The sequence below is a fragment of the Alnus glutinosa genome, chromosome 11, assembly GCF_958979055.1.
Source record: "Alnus glutinosa chromosome 11, dhAlnGlut1.1, whole genome shotgun sequence".
Classification (NCBI taxonomy): Eukaryota; Viridiplantae; Streptophyta; class Magnoliopsida; order Fagales; family Betulaceae; genus Alnus; species Alnus glutinosa.
In genome coordinates, this window is record NC_084896.1 from 20,287,303 (window position 1) to 20,307,659 (window position 20,357).

General features: G+C 35.2%; 1 long non-coding RNA gene across 1 annotated transcript; it reads left to right on the forward strand.

Annotated features, from left to right (window-relative positions):
• The first annotated feature begins 1,965 nt into the window (after nucleotides 1-1,965).
• On the forward strand, nucleotides 1,966-9,672 carry LOC133882030 (uncharacterized). Its single transcript, XR_009902622.1, has 3 exons — nucleotides 1,966-2,492; nucleotides 3,934-7,164; nucleotides 8,375-9,672. It is a non-coding gene; the product is annotated as an uncharacterized LOC133882030 (long non-coding RNA).
• The last annotated feature ends 10,685 nt before the right edge of the window (nucleotides 9,673-20,357 follow it).

Here is a 20,357-nt window from a genome sequence, read left to right on the forward strand (position 1 = left end):
CCCGAGCCATTTCTTGGATTACCCTATTTTTCCGCTCCACTACACCATTCTGTTGAGGAGTGATAAGAGAAGAAAATTCCTATTGAATACCATGAAAATTGCAAAATTCTTCAATGCTAGAATTCTCAAATCCTCTCCCATGATCACTACGGATTCTCTTGATGGAGCAATTTTGCTCAATCTGAATTTTCTTGAACAATTTTTTAGCTTGCTCAAATGCATCTGATTTTTTTTTTTTCTGAAGAAGAAGAACCCAAGTATACCGAGAATAATCATCAACAATGACTAAGAATTATTTCGTAAAATAGACAAGTTTAGAGTTGACGTTTGATCCACAAGACTCAAACGACTTAATATTGTAGGAAACAATATTCACATCCAGTAATTAATAAAATACGTGGCTTTAGACAAAATATTTTATCCCCGATAAATTAATAAGGTTACATGAATTTATTCCTTAGTCTTGTTATTTATAAACCATGATTTTTATAAATAAAGAATAATATTATTAGGCTTTAATAATATTACTGGATTATTAAATAGACAAACTGAATTATTCAGTGGACTAATTAATATAATAATATTGATGAATAATATTATTATGTAAATTATATATATTTGGTATATATTTATGGTGTTATAATATTATTAAGATAATAATATTAACAATGAAACGAACTAGACTCAAAATGGACTTAGATTATAATTTTAATGAATTATACATAATGATAAAGACCCAAGATAAAATTATCCACAAATAAAGTATCTCAAGATACTAAGACCCTAATTTAAAACATTTTCTCGAGTAAACGCTCCGTTCTCTCTCCTCTATCCCATTCCCTGATATTTCCCCTGTGCAAACCGCCATGGGAGGTGCTTCCCTCCCTAACACCCATCTCTGTTTTCCTACCTTCTCCTTCCACCCCAACACGCACCCACACCTCCTTCTCACTTTCCATCATCTATCACTTCACCCATCTAGCTTCTTTACCGTTTTCAAGGCCTTTGGAGATAAAGCCTAAGCTCTATCTACCCACCTATCTAGCTTCTTTACAGTTTTTCAAGCCTTTGAAGATAAGGCATAAGCTTTCATCTACCCACTTATCTTACTTGCTTTTTCCTTGTTTTTTTGTGGCTTGAGTCTATATACCAGCTGTTCTTGATCTTTTCCTCCACCTTCCACTGCGTTTTTTTTTTAAAATTTTTGGCAAGGGGTTTCGTTTCAATTTTTCGGATCTAGATCTACACTCCTCCAACAACAATTACAAGACACGCACCTCACCAACGGGTTTACCGGCGTCTTTGGATTCCACCGATAGTCGTCGTTCCCTCCGCCGGCTTCTGTTCCCCCACGCGTGGCACACACGCTCCAAAGAGCTCTCTGCTCTCTTCGGCGCGTGGGTGCCATGGTTGCTCTCCCCGCTTTCCACCTCAATTGCCTCCGGTGTTTTTGGGCTTCGCCGGCAAATACGGCTGCTGAGAGGCCTCCCCTTGGTGGTGCGTGGACCTCACGCGCCGTCACGGACGGCTCCCACTCCTTCTCCATCAACAGGACTTCTGCTGTATTTGCTGTTTTTGTGTTTGTTTGTTTGTTTTATTGGGCTTCTTTGTTGTCTCCCTTACTCCCAGTTTACCCCTGTTTTGGTGTTTGAGTCCTTATGATTCAATACACTTGTGAAATCACCTTTAATGGTGACCTCGGGTTTGTGGCATCAGTGCCTCAAATTAAAGGGTCCGCATCTTTGGAAGCATTGCCCCCGCGTACTTTCATTCATAAATTAAATTTTGGGTTGTCCAAGCCCTCCTGTGTTTCTACTTTTAATTTTTTATTGTAATCGTTTATGATGTATTTAAAAAAACAAAAAAAAAAAAAAAAAAAGTATCCCAAGATATTTTTATGATGAATATTTTTATGAAAACTTAACCTCTAAGTATAGTACGAAAAATATCATTCGAAACTTAATCATATTTCCTACAAAAATTTATTATATTTCTCTCTCTTCTTTTACTTCTTTCCGCTTCCTCTTCCTCCTCATTTTTCTTTCTTTTAATTCTTTCTCCTCCTTTCTGTTCTTCATTTCTTCACCTCTGTTCTTCCCGTGTCACAGACAGAATGAGAGAGTGAGAGAACAAAGAGATCAAGAGAGAGACGAGAGAGATGAGAAGAGTGAGTTTGAGAGAGAGAGATGCTGTCGGAGAGGGAGAGATCGGTCGAGAGAGAGAGTCTGAAACCGAAAGGACCCCAGGAGACCCGATCCACGGTGGGTCAGCACCGATGACCGAGCCCGATTTCCGGTGGGTCGACGGTGGGCTGGTGGCGAGTCGTCGTCCAGCAGTTGAGGGGCGATTTTCCGGTGAGACCAGAGGCGATTTCCGGCCGTTTCAGTGAGGTTTTCCGGCGGTTCAAGGCTGGGCTTTTCAATGGGTGATTTCCGGCGACTTCTATTAGTGATTTCCGACGATTTTTCCAGTATTTCTAAGAAATTCTCAAGGTAATTTCTTGTGACTTATTTGAGTTATAATGGATTTTTGTTGATATTTGATTGGATGATTTTGGGTCCCTGTTGACTGATTTTATGTGTGTGAGTATTGTGTATTTCGGCTGAGCTAAATTTGGGTTCTGTGAGGTTACTGTGATTTGGAGTATTGATGATTCTGTTTGGTGTTCTTGCTGGCCGTGTAGTGTATTGAGCAGTGTTTTGGATTAATTGAATGTTGTGATTTTGGCCGAATGGTTTTGAGGTTAAAATTGTCTCTGTTGTTGACTGTGATGAACTGATTTGGGTGTTTTTCCCTGCTGGACTGTGTGTGTGGGGAAGTGGTTCTTCCCTATTTTGCTAGCCAACCGAAACTGTGATGTTTTGGAATTGAGGTTAGGTTTTCAAAATGATTTTAAGGGTTGGCCGACTGCATCTGTTTTGGAAAATATCTGAAGATGTCTTCTCTGTTTTATTTGTAATATGATTTGGTTCAACCATTGACAGTAGTGAAATTGGGTGTCCAGAATAAGTGATTTTATGCTAATAGAGTTTTGATTTGGTGATTTTAGAGTTAATGACTTAATGTATAAAAATGGGTGCTTTAATGACTGTTTGTCTTGAGAATTGGTGGTTAAACTTGTGTTGGAATGTGTTCCTGTTTCAATTATGATATCTCTAGAGTTTAAATTGGTTTGTTTAAACTAATAGATATTAATTAACTTGAGAGTCTAGAAATATGGTTTTCTATATAGAGTGTTGTTGGAAATGTTTGTGTAAGTGGTGTTTCGGTTGTATATGTAGTGTTGACCGAATTTAAGTATTATGGGGTTTAGACTTCTTTTTGGCTGAAAGCTTGGAGGGAGATTTTATTGTTATTTGTTAAAGTGAGTTTGGGTATATGTGTGCATATTTGAGTCCTGAGTGATCTTCAATGGTTGGCTGAAAATATAATTGAAGTTGAGTTTTCAGAGTTAAAAATAAACATGGCTTTTAATGTTGGGCCGATTAGGTTGATAATAGTGGTGCTGCTGGATTGATTTCTAACCACATGATTTTTTGTTTAAAAATTGTTCTATTATGACGAAAGTAGGTGCTAAATTAATGTATTAATAAAAAATGTGAGATTCGGTGCTTGGATTGATGTTCCCTAAAAATGATTAGGTTTTGTTAGAAGTGTTAGTATTTTTGCAGAAAATGGGTTTAGGTGTTATGGTTGAAAAATGATTAGGTTTTGTTATAAGTGTTAGTATTTTTGCAGAAAATGGGTTTAGGTGTTATGGTTGAAAATAATATTGAGACTTAACCATGTTATGTTAAATGTTAATAAATGTAAATGATTTTTCAATTAAAGAGATAATTGTTTCTATGTGTGATTAGTGTTCATGTTTAGGCATGAGTTTAGTAATAATGATAATATTGACCCTCTACGCACATGTATATATATTTGATGCAGATGATGAACTGAGACTGCACAAAAAGGTTGTAAGTATAAATTACTTACTAAGGTTAATACTGGATTTCAATAGTGTTATGTTTATGTTTTATTTTAATTGGATGCGTGAGAATGATTATTGCATACTGTGAATAATAAACCTATCAATATTGGGAGTAATGTCTCTTAAAGGTTCAGGATGGGAATAGTGCATGAACCAAAAACCTTAATAATTAAGATTGAGAGGAACGTCTCTCAAAGTGTTAGGAGAGTGACGTGGGACGTACTCTGCTAGTGCGAAAAATATGCTAATAAAACGTAATGTAGGAGGAACGTCTCCAAGATAGTTGCTAATCGAGTAACGGCTCAAAATGAGTGGAGTGCAATGACTATATTAAATTATTTAACACTTTGCAAAGAAAACTGTCATCTCATCATTATGTTATCTCTCTCCTTAAATAACACATAATACATGATATTGTTGAATGACAGTTATCTCACTTATGTAACTATGGGGTTGTGGTAATAACCACCATCTCATAGATGATCGTGCAAGTTCTGAAGATAATGGTTGGGATAATCTGCTAGCTTAAAAGATCTAAAGCTAATGTAGTTAGGTTTCATTGTTTTATAATTATTAATATTTGTACTCGTTTTTAAATAACATATTTAGAAATTTACTTGTATTTAGTAAACTTTCCATGTATGCTTTTGTCTCATTTGTGACATGTGTTTCATTGTAATTAGTGTAAAGGACTTTTAATGTATGTCTAGAGGAATTTCAATCAACGCTCTAAATGTATTGTAAGGAAATTGTCCTTGATGTTTGAAAAGAAAAAAAAGAAAAAGAAAAAAAAGATAATCATATTTTTCCGCTGCAAGTTTTATCATCTCTAAAGTAGTAACGACATGTAATTATCCAAACATAATTACTTACGCCTTTTTGTAAAAAAGCTGGTTCTTACATAGGGATATAAGAGAGCTTTGAAGCTCTTCTTGTGCTGGCCGAGTGGGTGAAAGTTAGGGAGTGAGAGTTTCTTTTGCTGCTGTTTGGGTCTTGCTGCCGTGAAGACAGAGAGGGGTTGAGATATAGTTTCTGCAACCTGTTTGCTGTAGGGAGAGCAGAAGAGGAGATGGAGAGGATATTCTTTTCTTCTTTGCTTTGCTGTTTTAAAAGAAAGGGTGGCCTGCTGTTTTTCTGCAAACAGAAAAAGAGGAGGAAAAGAAAGTTTAAGAGAACTTTCCCTTTTCCTTTTTCTGTTACAAACCGAAGCAGAGAAAGAGTTGGGGTTTCTTTGAGAGTTCTTCTCTACTGCAACCGAGAGAGAAAAACAGTGAGTTTTGAGAGATTGATCTTGCTGAAATTAGAAGAGAAACAGAAGGACCACAAGGACCCTTTTCCTGCAAGAGAGAAACAGAGAAGGACTTTCTTTGTTAGACTCATTTGCTGGAAATTGAGAAATAGAAACAGAAAGAGAGAGATGAAGCTTACTGTGTTCTGTGAAGAACATAAACTGCTGCTGGAAGTAAGGAAAGACAAAAGAGCGGAGAGCTGTACGGGTAACCCACTGCTGCTACAAGAATTTAAAGAGAGAAATAGAGACAACAAGGAGAAGAGAAGAGCTTGCTATTTCTGGTTTGCTGTTGTATACAAAGAAGGGGATGGGTTCTTTTGGGGTGCTCTTGCTGCTGCTATACCAACTGAGAGAGAAACAGAAAGGGAGAAAAGAGAGAAGAGCGCTGCTACTGTTTAGCCGAGAGAAAACAGAACAATAAGGAAGAAGAAGAAGGGAATTGGCGTGAAATGTGAAGGGGGGGGTGCCTTCCTTATAAACACAATTGGATGGCTAGGATAGCTTGTTTTTGATTTGATCTAAGGGCTGAGAAAGGTTCTTGGGCAGCAAGTTTGGTGAGGTGTTGCATAACATGTGTGAGAATTAAAGAGAAGAGAATTATGTAAACAACGGAGCTGCACCTACATGGTGAGGTGTTAATGTAATTATGAGCTTGATATGAGAAAGAATCAAAGAAAGGGAATAGAAGAGAATTTCATGCGTGGATGAGGTGCTTCACATGGGTATATGACTCATCAAAAGAATCTTAAGTAATCATTAACCTTATCATATATCTTATCTATAACTAACTATTATTTATTTCTAACTTAGAGAACTTAACTAGTACTTAACTTTTAACTAAACAATTAATTTTCTATAGCCTTATAACTTTTAAGAGCTGGAAATTAAGGGGCTAAGTTCATGGATGGACAAAATCATCAGGTAATGATGATTTTGATAAAAATCAAAGGCCCAATAATTAATAATGTTATATATGAATTTTCATCCAAAATAGGCGTACTATGTTTCGCAGTTTTTTTTGTGCCCTTAACGAAATTCAAAAATTATAAAATTTGAAAGGTAAATAGAGGACTTTGAATAGAGTTTCATAGTTTTTGAATCAACTAAAATGGAGTTCGTTTGACATTGTTTTCGTCATTTTAAAGTTAAGGTCCGTTTGAACTTTTATCAAATTGAAACTATAATTATTTATTAATTAATGAATATTTATTTTTATAAACATTCATATTTATTCTTTTATCTTATTATTAGGTTTTAAATTCTAATTTAAGAAGTTTTATTTTATATTTTAAAATCTGGGCGCTACATTGATCTTGGCCACCCAATTCTGTATAAAAGAACACCCACCCTTCAGTTCAATCGCATAGCATTTCTTCAGAAAATTCTCTCAGAAACTCCTCCAACTCTCTCTCGGTTTTCTCTTCGCTCTCTGTTTTCTTCTGGTTTTTGCAGCAATCTTCTGTGGGTTTTTCTGGGCAGCAATTTGATGCTGTTCTTGGAAGAATTATAACAGAAAAGAGGATAAATCCTCATCTCTTATCTCCCTCTCAAACTCTATATCTCTCGGATTAGTCCAGTAGCAGCTATGTTCTTTCTTCTTCTTGGATTCTCTCTTTGCAGGTAGTAGGAAGCAAGCCCAGCAAAGAGAAACTGAAAATAAAACAGAAACTCTCTCCTTTCTCTCTTATTATTTTCTCACGGCCAGCACAAAATCTGGTTCTCCTTCTCTGCTCTGTGTGTGTGTGGGTGAAGAAGAAAAGAAAAGAAGAGAGAAATCTCTCCCTTACCCTCTCTGTTCTCTTCCGGTTTGTGTAAACAGAGTAGTTCTCTCTTCTCTCGGGTCCTAGGCTAAAAGAAAAGAAACATCAAAACAAGAAGAAAGGAGGAAGCTCTCTCTGTAAGTCTTCTCTCACTCTCAAAAACTCTATTGAACTCTCTCTATTCTCTCGGCTCAGGTGCAACAAAAAGGGAAATTTTCCCTGTGTATGTCGGCCAGAACAAGAAAATTATAAAAGGAGAAAGATAAGAAAAAGAAAGAATAAAAGGATATCTCTCTGTGCGTGTGTTCCGTGAGTTAGAAAGAAAGAAGAAAAGCAAGTATCTAGAGAATGGCATAAAAAAAGAAAAAAAAGAAAGGAGTAGAACCAAGTGGGTCTCTCGGTCACAAAGGATGCAAAAGGATAAGATGAGAAAGAAAGGATAAATGGAAAAAAGAGGAAAAAGATAAAAATAAAGGAAATATACAAAATAAAAGATAAAAGGATTCTCTCTTATCTCTCTCAACGTTTCATGAAGTGCTTTTAATATATTCTGTAAGTTTCTAAATAGGGCTTTGATTTATTTTATGTAATTTTTAAGTTAATTAATAGTTTTGATTTAATGTTTTATAATTTTACAGTTTTTATTATGAGTAATGTTTCTTACACAATTTTTGTACAACTTTTACACAATTCTAACAACTTTCTTTTAAAATCAGCCATTGAATATTTAGGACCCACATGTTGGAAAACAAATTCAATGGTTGATCATAACAAAAAGTAGTTAGAGTTGTGCAAAAGTTGTGCGAGAGTTGTGTAAGAAACATTACTCTTTTATTATTTTAAGTTGTCTTTTAATAGGGTATTCTAAGTGGCGTATTTAAATAATAAATCACGCCGTTGTGATGCCCGAGTAAAAAGAAATGTTTTATAAAAGTGTTGTTGCCCCTGCCCAAATATTTTAAAAATATTTTAGGCATTGTTAATACAAATGCCGTTATTCTGTCATATTTTATAAAGATTAAAATAAGGTTATTTTATGTTAATATTCTATTCACATGTTTTTAGAATATAAAACTCATTAATTATATTAATGATGTTATTGTTAGAATATTATATTATTCTAAGTTTATTATATTTCCTAATAGGGTTTATTCCTTACTTTAATTACTCTAGGGTTTCTTGGTCACTACTCATAGCCTCTTTATATATAGAGGTCTCTTGTAATATGTTATAATGAACAAGACTCAATACAATGTAGTCCATATATTCTCTATTTGATATATTTAATTAACATGGTATCATAGCCACTTTCCTATGGCCTTCAATAAACGTCTGTGATGTTTCCAGGCGTCCTTCACGTGCTCTACGGCTGCCTCATAATTCCAGTCATCCGCACATTGCCTCACGCTTTTAAAATTTATGTCAGTCTCTTCCACGCCTTCATCGTAGCCACATCTGGAAAAACAATCCCAGAATCAGGTCTACAAGGTACAGACCTTATGACCTGGAAAAGATCCGCCGTCGACGACAGCCGCACGTGCCCCTGAAGCACACTACCAGTGTTGTCACGCGCCTCCATACTCGGCCAATGGCCTCTGTGATAGCACTAGTAGACAGGTCAGGAGACTCACAGTCCAGAGACGCCGAGGTCATCGTCATCATATGTCTGACGCGCCGCCATGCACCGAGCACAGCTTCAAGCCTTCTGGCCCACGTGTCGCTGTGTTTAGCGAATTGCATCCGTGGCCCTGCTAATAGGTAGATCCAGCGCTGAAGATTCTATATCTGCCGTGATCTCTGCCATCGGACCTTCCACCCGCCTCCACGTGCTGTCTGAATTCTCTGGTTCTCTGATTCACATGCCTCCATCCTTCCGCACGTGTATCTCACGCGCCTCCAGTTCTGCTACCTTCGATGTGTCAACCTATCATAATGCCACATCAGCCCTACAGGTCACCCGATCGGGTTTAACCCGTTATCCATTTGGATCGCCAAGTAAACCGACCCTAAGTTGTCAACCCGACCCAGCGGGTTGACCCGGTTTCTTCACATTTTTCAAATCGGTCCTACATTTGTCAACCCAACCCAGCGGGTTAGACTCGGTTTCTTCACAGTTTTCTAACAGCCACTTAATTTCGGGTCAGACCATATTCAATGGTCCATGGATTTTGGCTTATTTTGGCCCAATTAAACCGGTCCAATTTAGCCTATTTTATAAGGCTCCAATCTCAGGCCCAATACAAGGGCAAAATAATTCATTGCTACTAGCAGCCACCACCATCCGCGGCCGGCACCAGCAGCCTCCGTCCTTCGCCTCTGGCTCCCCTTCTGGCCAAACTCCGGCGATTTTTCTGGCAAAAAAAAAAAAAAATTCCTTTCTTTTTCCCAAACACAAGGTTACACCTTGAGTTTAAGGGGGGATGTTAGAATATTATATTATTCTAAGTTTATTATATTTCCTAATACGGTTTATTCCCTACCTTAATTACTCTATGGTTTCTTGGTCACTACTCATAGCCTCTTTATATATAGAGGTCTCTTGTAATATGTTATAATGAACAAGACTCAATACAATGTAGCCCATTATTCTCTTCCGCTCGTTCTCTCTTTCACACATATCCTCCATTTCATAAAGTTCATTGTTATAAAAATAAGCCATATGTGGTTTAAAACTGTTATGTCTATTTTTATAAAGGATATTATGTTAATAATATGTAAAGGACCATTTTAAATGTAAAAGGATATTTTGGTCTTTAATAATAAATGTTGTTATGATGCCCACATGGAATATGTGGCATTATGATTAATCTATTTTATATGCCGTTACTATATTTAAATGATGTTAGAAATTATGTTAAGGTTTAAAAGATAAAAATGAAAATAGTGTTAATATGAGTTTATTAGTGGATTGTACTAATTAACTGTTATTGGTATTAAATGATATTGCAGTTAATATTTGTGTGAACACTTTTTTTGAAGCAAAAAAATAACTGTGAGTATTTCTTACTCACTGGGGGATGTTTTGATTTCTGTTTTATTTAATTGTATATGAGTTGTTTGGCATTTCACATATGTTGTTTGGAGTTTTGCATATAGTGATATTGGTTTGTTAGATTATACGGTGATATTGATTATTATGATGTTGTGATAAATGGTATGTCATATAAATTTTCATTGCAATATATTTACTGTGGGAGGATTATGGGACTGTTAATAAGAAAGGCCAAGGATTAACGTCCTACGGCGAAGACTGGGAGTTCACGCCCCAATGCATCAATTAATCATGTATATCGATGGTTAATGTCCCGAGACAAAGACCGAAGGTTGTATTCCCAAGGCAACATTGTTTCAGACCAGAAGTTTTAATAAGTCCAAAGGTGGTTAGAGTCCCTAAGCACTGTTCAGTGAATCACCAATAATAATAAGACTAGGGTTTAAATCCTGAAGCAATAAGTAAGAATAAGACTGCAAGTTTAAGACCTAAGGCAAAGACTGAAGGTTTTAAGTCTTGAGGCAAGAATGAGTAAATGAGATTATGCATACATATATAACTGCCATTGTCATGTTGTATGGTGTGCGTTTGAATGATTCAGTATTTCATTATGTTATTGGAGACAATTGACTCACTCTTCCGATAGTATGGGATTGCGGTGTTAACCACAACCACATACTAGTTTATACAGGATGAATGGAAGTAGGGATGTAAATAAACCAATCCGTTCGACAACCCGCTCAGTTTAGTCTGATCCGAACTTGAGCTCCGATCCATATTGTAGAAACTCGTTCGTTATTGTAGAAACCCGCTCGATTAGTAAGTGATACATACTTGACTCACTCGACAAAACTTGATAGGGGCTCGCGAGTTCAGTTCGTTTAAAGCTTGACCAAATTGCTTACCTAACTCGTTAGTCCGACTCGTTAGCTCATTCATATCTCTTGTATATATGTGTGTATATATATTAATATATTACTAAAAATGAGTTATATAAATTTAAGCATGTATATTAGTAATTAAGTAATATATGTTATATTTGTTACTTAATATTTATATGTGTATGTATTAGTTAACATACTAACTAGTTACTTCATAAGCTAACATATTATCTAGTTACTTAACATATACTAGGTAAATGTAATTAACTATATGTTACTCGATTTTTTATTTTTTATTTTGTATATTATATATATATATATATATATATATATATATATATATATATATATATATATACTAAATAAGCATATAATAGTTCATAAGGGATAGCTCAATCGGCTGAGGACCACGCCTCATGAAGCGGAAATCACTAATTCAAATCTCCCCTCCCCCCTCCCCCCTCTTCTATGGACATGTCAAAAAAAGAAAAAGAAAAAAAAGCATATTGTATACTAGCTAAGTAAATATTGTATTACATATTAATTATAATATTTTGATAATAGTATTTAGTATGTTAAACTAACATATTAAGTTATTAATAATTAGTATGGAGGTTGTTCACAAGCTTGGGCTTGAACTCCGTTTTGATCACATTAAAAAATTTAATAACCTACATCGAGTTCTAGTTAAGCCGAGCTTGTCAAGTAACCCGGCTCGGCTTGGCTTGGCTCGAATGTCATTATTAACAAACTCGAGCTTGATCGAGCTCGAACTTGTCCGAATTTTAAACGATCCGAGCTTGAACACGCATTTGTGATGATTCGGATTAGTTAAGAACAATGGTATTTATTAAATGCCGCATGTGGCACATATATTATTGCTTTAAGTGTATTTATTGTATTAGAATTCGTGGTTCATGTTTTAGTGTAATAAAGTAATTTAGTCAGCTCTGTCGTGTTATGTTTCCCAAGTTTTTAAAGAAGAAAATATATTCCGCTGTCAATTATTTAACTTTGATGACGTCGTAATATCACGTGAAAATCGAAATTTTCACTTACGCTTTTTTGTAAAAAGCGGGCCATTATAGCCATGGCCACACTGCTTCATAGCCTCGATGGTCAGGAAGGTGGAAGAGAAGAGAATGAGGAAAGCATCCTAATTATATTGACTGTGAGGGCAAAATAGGTAGAAAAGATAAATGAGTTAATCATCCGAATTAACAACGCTAACTGGCAAAAGGGAAGTAAATGTACAAAAATAGTAGTTGCATACTCACTTTTGGTTGAGGTATTCGTTCGTGGTGGCATGTTAATATGGAATGGGCCTCTAACAACATAATTCTTCAAATAAAGAAGTTTATAAATTTTAAAGCCCAAACTTACAAGCTCTTTAGTTAACCACCAAATATTCTAACAATAATAATAATAATAGCAATAAAAATTCATATGATGGTCTAAACTCTACCCCCCCCCCCCCCCAAAATAATTTGGGAAAAGTCCACGTACCCACACAGAAAGTGACATTACATGATCAATATAGGGACTAATTTTACATTTATCCAAAATAATTTTTTTTTTTCTTTATTTTAGTTTTTAGGAGAATAAAGATATTATCGGAAAAAAAGTGGCATTTTTGGCACACCTTGGTAGTTTGATGGGTTACTTTAGTACACTTGAAAATTTATGGAACTATTTTAAAATTGGTTGTTAGTTGATGGAGTTTTTTAAATTTTTCCCAAAAAGATATAATTATTTTTCAAAGATTCACGCATGGGTATTTTTGTAAATTTCTGTAAATCCTAACCAGCTTAAATAGTTACAATTTTTTTTTTCCCAAAAAAATGGATGGGTATTTTAAGAATTTTCACCCCTATGTTAAGATTTAATGGAAAATTCTAACGGAGTGGTGAAATTAAAAAATAAATAAATAAATTGAAGGAATTGAAGGATACACTAAATTAACATTTTTTAAAGTTTATAAGTATGACTGCAAAAGTGATAAAAGATCAGGAATAATAAGTGAAGTTTTCCCGATAAGAAATCTTAAGTTATGCCTTCAATACCTTGTGATCAATACGCTATTCCTTTTTTTTTTGTTTTTTTTCTTCTAGTTATATGTCTAGAGAATGAAAGATCATGTGTGCTTAATTCATGCAACATGCAGCAAATCTGCAAAATGCCTTGATTAACCCATTTGATAAAGGGCTTACGCCAAATCATCTCAAAAACTTAAACGAATAATCACTGCACAGAAGAACAAAGAAACAGTAAATCTGCAAAATGCCTTGAACAGGTCCTGGATTTGAGCACAATTTTCATTGAATGTGTTGAAAAGTCTCACAGGTTATGGCGTGAATTTAAGATTGCTTTATTTAATGTTATTAGCGTATAAATGTATGTTAGCCAAGATGCAAGAGTTATACTCTCGACTTGTTGACAATGATAGATTGAGCCATGATAACTACTAAGAAGCACCATATAATGCAATGGTTTGGAGCTCTCGACTAGTTAAAGAGGCTGTTACCCTTTGTCATAGACTTAATTTGGTTGGAAGACATTCCTCCAATAATCTATGATATTGTATGCATGGAATGTCTTGTCCCTTTGTGTTAAGTTTTAGTTCAATTGAATTCTATAAATAAGAATTGAATTTGTGTCCAAAAAAAAAAATGGTTTGGAGCTCTCCAATTTGAAGGGACAAAGATAGTCTCAATTTTAAATAAAATAGATAGTATCAATTTTTTATTTTTTTAGGATTTATAGTTCATGCAGTTTACGATATACTTAAAATTAATATTAACATGTCTTCTAAAATTATAAAATAACGTAGCATTATGTATTTTGTTAAACGCAACAATTTTAAATTTTGACCATGAAATGGAGATAATCTTATTCTAAGTTGAACTAGCTTAGAGCATTAGCAACAATTTCTTTAAATGTAGGAAAAACTCTTAAAAAATCATATGCAACAGATTTCCTTTGTGTTTGCTAAACCAAGGGAACTAAATGTGATACCATAAATCTAAAGTAATGCTAGAAGTAGGGCTGAGCATGGGTCGGGGGGGCCGGGGGGGGGGGGGGGATGCCCATTTTTTGGCCCTGCCCCGCACCCCTGCACCCACGAACCGCACAAAATGGGGAGAACCCGTGCGGTGCGGGGTGATGTGAGGCGGGGGGGGGGGGGGGGGGGGGGGTTGTGCGGGGATATGCGGGTTTCCAACAAAATCCAGATCTAGGGTTCATAAAGTCACAAACTCATACACAAGAGAAAGTCTAACAACTCACAGATTCAAACCAAAGCCAAACAAAGCCAGATTCAAACCAAAGCCAAACAAATCACAAGCAGGTTACAAGATGAGAGGGGAATCATTCAATACCGGTCTTGAAGCGAGCGCCGACGATCTTCCCGCTGTTCCGAGTCTCCTTGTCAACCCTGATTTGAACTTTGTGACGTCCCCACAGGATCGGCGACTAGAAGATGAAGCCACTACGACCCTGCCAGTAAGACGACGCCGTTTGGGAGGCAAAAAAAATGAGAGAAATGTACTGGGTACTGCAAGTGTGCATGAAGTGAAAGAAGAAGAAGAAGAGGAGGAGGATGAGAGATGGAGAAGTGGCTACTGCGAGGAGGTGGGGAGTGCTGGTGTTGGAACTCATGGAAGAGTCGAAGATGGGTGTGCGGCAAAGAAGGGTTAATGAAAAATGAAAAAATTGAAGAAGGGTGCCAGGGTTACTGACTTAATGGACCTGGGTTTTTTTTTTTCTTTTTTCCTTAGTTTTTCTTCCTGAGGGGCGGGTCCCCTGGGTTTTTTTTTTCTTTTTTCCTTAGTTTTTCTTCCTGAGGGGCGGGTCCCCGGGGTTTTAAAAACCCCAACCCGCAACCCGCCCCACCCAGCACAGGTATACCATTTTTGGACCCGTACCCGCAAAAAAAAAAAACACAAAAAACCGTGTTTTTAGGGGTGGGGGGTGCAGGTTGGGGCGGGTCCGCGGGTTTTTGCTCACCCCTAGCTAGAAGTCTCTTATGTGTCACTTTTGTACCCGTCCAAAAATGAGGTGGCTTTTAAAATCACCAATAGGCTTGTGATTAATCACTATTGAATTTTGGTCAAATGGTAATTTTAAAAATGACATCATTTTTTAGGGTACACAAGAGTGACACATGAGAGACTTCTAGAATTATTTAGCAAAAAGAGGGTCGATGTTATCAAATACACACTACAAAAAAAATAAGTATTTTGAGCCATTTTTTTAGAGCCGTTTTAAGGCCTTAAAACGGCTTTAAATGTTTTGAGCCCCCCTTTTTTTTTTGAACCGTTTTGAGAACAGGTCAACACATCAAGTATTAAAGACCCAAATTGAGCCGTTTTAATAAAAACGGCTCAAACCTGTTTAAGCCGCTTTTTAAAACGGATCAAAACGGTTAGAGTCGTTTTGGAACAAAACGAACTTAAATAGTTAGAGCCATTTTAAGGTCCCTAAAACGACTCTAAATAAAAAGAAATTAAATTAAAAATATATATCAAAACCCCTTTTGACCTTTTCAATACACCATATACATCCGTTCAAAAATAACCCCAAATCAAAATACCCATCAACAAATGTCACAAACCAAACCAACAAATACTCATCTAAATTTGTCATAGCATCAAGATTATTTGACTACTAACATTACCACAACCCACAATTTTTTTTCAATTGCTGCAACTGGGACACCCCTTGGGATCTGCATAATCATAAAAGAGGAAAAAAAGTTTTAGGACTTTCTACCTAACAATTGAAAAAAAAAAAATCAATGAAAAAAAAAAGAAAATAGAGATCAAATATGAACTGGGAGATCACAAATAAAGCAACATATTTTTCTGAGGCTCTGTTATCTGTTATTTAACAAGTATGGAAGTCATTGTGCAGAAACTAACCGGAAATCATGTCTCAAGCCGCCAGAAGCCTCCCCTGGTTCTGTCGTCGTTGAACCTTTGCCCAGTCGCCGGAAATCGGCTTCTTGCTCCGCCAATTGGGTCTCTTGAGCACCAAAGATGGTGTTTGAGAGAGAGAGAGAGAGAGAGAGAGAGAGAGAGAGAGAGAGAGAGAGAGAGAGATCAACGGAGATCACAGAGAGAAGAGAGTAAAGAAAGAGATAGAGATATCGATTTTATGGGTCAAAAAATAAAAAAAATAAATTCAAAATTCAAAAACACATGAATTTTTTTTTGGGAGGGGGGGGGGGGGGGGGGGCGGGACAGTTCAAAAACACATGAAATTTTTTTAATGGGTCGCGCGGCACACGATTTTGTGTCCCGCGCACCCCCCTCTCCAAAACGGCTCGAATTGGAGCCATTTTATGGCACAAACGACTCTAATTAGAGCTTTTTTTTTTTTCTTTCCAAAAACGGCCCCGATCACTAATTTTAATTTTTTGATAAACACACACACACACACACATATATACACACACACACACACACACACACACTAAATAAGCATATAGTATACTAGTTAATTAAATATAGTATACGGCTCCAATAGATTTTAATTTTTAATAAATTTATTAATACATTTTTTACTCAATTTATTAATATATGTTGCATATGTTACTTACTATTTATAAGTGTGTGTATTAGTTAATATATATACTAACTACTTAGCTCTGAATTAAAAAATAAAATAAAAAACCAATTTTTATTTATTTATTTATTTTCTATAATTTTTTGTTATTATTATTTTTTTTTAATTTTAATAATTTTATGAATGATATTTTTGTCTTTAGGGAGAACATTAACTTCTTTTTTTTTTTTTTTTTTTTTTTTTTTTTTTTTTGTAGTTTGAGGGGGAACATTGACACAATTGGTAGTTTTGGAGGACATTGACAATTGAATGGTAGTTTGAGGGAGATATATAGATTGTACCACGATCGATCACATAGATCGTACCACGATCCATCACATGATCATGCGTGATGGATTGTGATATGACCATATGTGATCGATCATGGTACGATCATGTGTGATCGATCGTGGTACGATCATGTGATCGATCGTGATCTAAGTGTGATCGATCATGGTACGATTAATGTGATTGATAGTAGTACGATCTAAGTGTTATCGATCGTGGTAGGATTATGTGATTAATCGTGGTATGATATATGTGATCGATCGTGGTACGATCATGTGTGATCGATCGTAGTACGATCTATGTGATCGATCGTGGTAGGATTTAAGTGTGATCGATCGTGGTATACGATTATGTGATCGATTTTGGTACGATCTATGTGATCGAACGTGGTATATACGATCTATGTGATCGAACGTGGTACATACGATATATGTGATCGATCGTGGTACGATAATGTGATCGATCATGGTACGATCATGTGATCGATCGTGGAACATGGTGCATATGATCTATGTGATCGATCATGGAGCCGTTTTAGTTAAAAATGGCTTTAACAAAAATGGCTCAAAAGGCCTTTTTCTTTTTTTTCTTTTTTTTTTTTTTTTTTTTCTTTTTTTTTTTTTTTTGGTAGTGACATAGTAACTGTCTTATCATGAAGCACAAGACTTGGAAATGGGACCAAAAAAGGCTCACTGCAAGGGAATAGATCGAGTTGGCAATTTACCTACCGATCGTGTTTCTATCTGTATTGCTTTTTTTCCTTTGGTTTTTATGGTTGCGGATGTTAGAGTATATTTGGATGACATTGATGTTAAGGATTTGATGAGAATTATAATTGCCTTTGATAAATATTATATTACCTTGAATTTATGCATTTGATGATATCAAAATTACCATAAATTAAGGGATTTGATTATGATTATATTTTTCTGTAAGCCCTATAAATAGAGCCTTTGGTATTATAAACTTATCAAATGAATAAGGGTGTGTTTGGGATTGCGATTAGATAAGCAAAAAAGTGTGATTTTAAACCAAATCACCAAAAATGAATCGTTTTGGAATTGCGTTTTTAAAAAATTGGGATTTGAAAACGCAGAAAACAACTTTTTCAAATTGCAAGAAATGAGGTATTTTTTGAAAAAGCAAAATTTTAAAGGCTAATCTGCGAATTCGCCAAACATTTAACTACATTTTTAAAAATCATTTTTTTAAATCCCACATTTTAAAATCACTATTTTTAAATCGCACATTTTGAAATTGCAAACGCAAACGGACCCTAAGTGTATAATGTAGTACTTTGAGCTTTATCCTGTGGATGTAAGTCATAGATCAAACCACGTAAAATCTCTTCTCTCTATTTTATTATTTCGCACTTAGTTTCTAATTACTTTTATGTTCTTGTTTTCTTTCAGCAGGGCTTGATGTAGTCGTTTTGTTGACCAAAATATATCAATAATAAATAACCACTTGCAATAAGACGAATCCTTATAGGATAAGGCTATAAAGAGGGTGTCTAACCTCAAGGATTGCGTAGGAATTGCTATCAAGTTTTTCAAGATTAAATAAAACTTAATTTGAAAGATGTTTGATTTTTGTTTTCTATATATAAATACATAAAAGTAAAAGACATAAATGTAAATAGAGTAAGGATGAGATAAAAAATAGGGGATTGATTTCACCACTCACCGCATAACAATGATCAATCATAAATTAACAAGAAAAATTCATACTATGCATGATATAGAGCTCGTCTCACTCGAGTAGTCAAGAAATTATCTCTAAAGAATAAGTATAATCCATAATCGGTTGGCACAGACTGTCCACCTAACCACTAAGATGCGATACAACCTGTCTTCCTTAGGTATGGATTAGCTATGTCTTTAATAGGATACACATAATCAATAGAATAATATAACCCATCTTAGATTGGTACAAACTGTCTACCTAAATTACACTAAACTAGGGTGTAGTACAATCCGTCTTTCCTAAGTATATCCTATCTAATCATCTTGATTGTATGTCAATTAAAGCCATTGTATAACAATCATTCACATAATTAAAGAAAATATGAAGGATTGAGTTCAATCAATATAAATGACTTTCTAAGACAAGATAAGAAAGTCATAATAATTGAATATAAATATTAAGATCAATTCTCACAGTTATACAACCATCATGCATATAGAAAATCCCAAATTAAAACACAATTAAGCCATTGTTACTTGGAAAGGGCAACATCAACACCCTACTACAAATTTAGCCGCTTATCGTGGTGCTGGGATGGCTTCCTGCCATATTCTTCTCCTCTTCAACTTATCAGGCATTCAAGAAGAGTTTTCTGTCTAAAACTAAGCACAAGCACAAGCACACATTCTCTTGAAGCTTAGAGGTCTATTTATAGGGAGCAAACAAGACCTAGAAGCCCTTGGAATTCCATAAAAATAGTCTCTTGAGTCTTCTTGTCAAATTATGAAACAATCCTAGTACAAATTGGAATAGGAATCGTCCAGATTTGTAGTCATTTATTGCAGGACGATTTTGGCATAGTAATATTCCGAATAAGGAAAATTATATTTCTAACATATTTGTTGCATTTTTTATTAGCTTTCCAACGCCATCAATTCATTATAATCCGATATCTGAACCAAAAGTTATGATCCAAACATTGAGACATGTGCAGAATCCAAATTTGAATCCAATCCGATTTTGACTTTTATTAGAGAAATTCTGATTTAATCATTCTCTTGATTTGATTAAACTTAAACACATCATATAAGTCTTCTATTATGATTGGTTAAGCTTTCCAATATCTTCTAAGTCTTCTCACAGTGTGCTTTAAGCCCAAAATCAATGAAATTAATTGCACAAAATCAAACAAATAACAATGTTAAGAAATTAACGTATGCATGTTAAGGGGATTGAATGTACAACATCCAACGCTTATCAGGGCTCACCTGCTTAATTTGATTTTTTCTGTTTTCCTTCTTCCTTTATTAAAGAAGACAAAAAAGAAAAAGAAAAAAGACTTGGCAATTTACCTGGACATTTCAATATGAAAAGCTTGGCGTGCTTGTTGGTTTGGAAAAAAACGGAGACTTGCTTGTCAGTCATCAAATTAAAGAGGAATTGAACTGATTGCTTCACCTTGCATTGAATTTGAGCTTAGAAATTTAAGGTGTGTTTCGTAAATGTTTTGGAGATTTTTTTTTTTTAATAGTAATAAGAAGTGATTGATGTAATATAAAGAAGAAAAAAGTTTTGAATTTTTTGTATAGAAAAGTGAAAAAAAAAAAAAAATTATTTTGCAGTGAGTTTTTTTATTTAATATTAATAAAAAGTAATTGATGTAATATAAAAAGTAAAAAGAGTTGAAATGTTTTGAAGTTGATTTTGTAAGAGAAATTTGGAGATGAGGGAATGGATTTGCCAAACAAGCCCTATGTCCCAACTTGTTTTCACATAATTGTGCCACCTCGCCACCGCTCGATCAACTTCTTCGTCGATGAGATTTTGAGGACACTAGGTAATTGCTGGTTCAAGAGTCTCTTGAGCCGCAATTTCAAAA